The sequence below is a fragment of the Rhinichthys klamathensis genome, unplaced genomic scaffold, assembly GCF_029890125.1.
Source record: "Rhinichthys klamathensis goyatoka isolate OS25496 unplaced genomic scaffold, OSU_Roscu_1.1 h1tg000071l_1, whole genome shotgun sequence".
NCBI lineage: Eukaryota > Metazoa > Chordata > Actinopteri > Cypriniformes > Leuciscidae > Rhinichthys > Rhinichthys klamathensis.
The window spans coordinates 554,631-557,715 of record NW_026606614.1 but is presented as its reverse complement, the minus strand read 5'-3'; positions in this window follow the sequence as shown (position 1 = coordinate 557,715).

The following is a 3,085-nucleotide window of genomic DNA, read 5'->3' as shown; positions in this document are numbered from 1 at the left end:
TTATAGATCAGTGGTGTACTGTTATGATTCACTGCTCTGAGACTTTATGAGCGATCCAAGTGCAGCATTTATTTAGGACAATCCATAATAGAAGTCAAAAACAGGCAAATGGTCAAACAAACACACAGAACAATCCAAACTAGACAGAATCCAAGGAAACAGGCAGAGAACATGAAACACTGGAAATGCAGTTGCACTAAAAAAGCTACGCTTTGAAAGCAAACCAGACCACAGCTTAAATAGGCAAACACAAACAAGCTAATGATCCACAGGTGGGACAAATCAAATCCTAATGAGTCCGGGCAATGTTTTATGGGTAAAGTAGTTCATAACGGGAGCGCAAAGGAGTCGAGAGTAGTGTCCTCTGTTGGAGATCATAGGCACTCCAGCTGGCGGATGTAACACACAAACTCATGATGGTTGACATTGTAACAAAGTTTATATGTCTTGGGAGTAAACAAGAAACATGAATGCCTCAAATTGAACCTGATTGCTGTTCACTTTATAAAAAAAGGAAAAATAATAGCCAGAGACACATTAGCTTCTGGCACTGCATGAACATCTATGCTTATATTCATGTTCTGTACACACTAGAAAGATTTAATGAGAATTCGGTTGTCACTGTTGATTGAATTCAGTTGCAGGATATGGATTTCACACATAAGTGAACTCTATATACAGCAAAAGAGTGACAACCATATTCACTGTAGCTGTAAGTAAGTAAGTAAGTAAACGTTATTTATATAGCACCTTTCACAGACAAGAAGGGTCACAAAGTGCTTCACAATAAAAACAGAAATAATAAAACAAATATAAACCACAACACACTTAAAACGCAAACAAAACCATATGGCTATGCTTGTCTAAAAAGATGTGTCTTAAGGTATTTTCTAAAAGTTTCTACAGAGTCCAAGGCTCTCAAGGCTAATGGAAGAGAGTTCCAGAGCCTTGGAGCCACCACACAGAAAGCACGATCACCTCTTGTTTTAAGACGTGTTCTAGGAACAGTAAAAAGGTCTTGGCCTGAAGACCCCAAAGAGCGACCAGGAGTGTGTGTGTGTGTGTGTGCAATAGATCCTGGATGTAAGAGGGAGCTTGACCATGGAAGGCTCTGTAAGTAATGGTTAAAATTTTACACTGCACTCTAAAACTAATTGGAAGCCAATGAAGAGCCTTAAGCACAGGTACGTGATCTCCTGTTGGTCTTTGACAAAAGTCTTTCTGTACAACTTGCAGTTTGTCCATGGAGGATTTGTTTAAACAAGTGTACAGTACATTGCAATAATCCAGACGAGAGGAAATAAAAGCATGAACAAGCATCTCCAGCTCTTCTTTAGAAACCACGGATCTAATCTTAGCGATGTTCCTGAGATGGAAAAAACAGGAACGAACCACAGATTTAACATGACTGCTAAAACTCATGGATTTATCAAAAATGACACCCAAATTTCACACAACATTACCGTCCGAGGATGGTAGAGCCCCAATGGCCTGCCTAATCTTTGGAGTAATGTTGTCTGGAGCAAAAATCAGCACCTCAGTTTTGTCTGAATTTAGTTGCAAAAAGTTGTCTGCCATCCATTTATTAATGGAGGCTAAGCAATTGTGCAACAAGGACAGTTTATCCAGCCTATCAGGGCTAAAAGATAAATATAATTGAATATCATCAGCTTAACAATGATAAGATATTTCTCCAAAACTAGATGCAGTGTGTAGCTACGTAGCCTTAACTGCCATTACAAGACTAAAGTAAAAAACTATGTTTCTTATTGAAATAACAGATCTTGCCCTTTATTCATTCTGATCATTAATGGAAAAAATAATTTCACCTCATCCAAACACTTGGGAGTATTGTGTAAAAATATTGTGAGAACAACATTTTTATTCTGTTCACCCTTCGGTGAAGTTCAGAAGAAAACAAAACGGGTAACCAGAGAAAGTTATATACGGCATAAGTGTAAGTAGGCTACTGTAAATGATGATAATTTTATGGTGAAATTTGGGAATTTGATCATAAGGGGGCAGAAATTCTGCCACCAAATATAGTCTACATATTAAGGGTTAAAATGATAGTAAATTATCAAAAATAAAATCGTTGTCATCACGTTGTTTCAGTAGCCTATGACTCACTTTCTTTCACTTTTACTATGTGGGAAAAGGGTTAGGCTATACAAGTTTGGAACAACATGAGGGGTGAGTCAATAGGGAAATTTACATGTGGACACATAAGATCTTTCTATTTCTGCAGGCTTAGGCTATACATTATCAGAAGACATTTCTTTATCTTGATCAATTTACACATTTTCTTGTAGCATATGTACAACATTAAGTTCTAAGCTACAGACTTTTCTCAGAATAAGAGATTTAAAAAAAAAAAAACTTATTTCTGGTAATTGCATTCAAAGAGTCATAAAATATTTTTTAGATATGTAGCCTAAAGAAAAATCTAAAGGAGGGCTTAACGGATATTAGCTACCTTAGCTTTATGTAAATTAAACTTCCCTAGGATAATTATTAACTTTAATGTGTTGACAATTATAGGAGAGCTAGTATTACAGTCCAAGAAAAGAGTGTGTGAGAGTTTTAGGTTCAAGGTTACAAAAAGAACGTCATCATGGTGGTGTGAGATGTCTTGACTTCACATCATCAACAACATTCACAGACATAATCACATATGGACTGTCATAGTTTCAAGTGAAGTGACCTGAACTCCCGCCGCAGAGTGGAGCAGTGTTTCCTCTTTATGTTGAGTCACTGAGTGAGTGAGAGAGGTAGAGAGAGAGAGAGAGAGAGAGAGAGAGAGAGAGAGAGAGAGAGAGAGAGAGAGAGAGAGAGAGAGAGAGAGAGAGAGAGAGAGAGAGAGAGAGAGAGAGAGAGAGAGAGAGAGAGAGAGAGGGGTTGGTCTCTCACCTAACTAACAAAACAGCAGCAGATCTGCGGGCATAAACAAATGCACGCAGGCTGTCTGTCCCTCCACCTGCCGCGGGAGACACTTTGATGGTCGCAGTCGGTTAAATTAACCGGATTATTGAGACAGACACGAATCCCGCTTGCTTCATTTTAACGCGGACCTCCGACGATATCT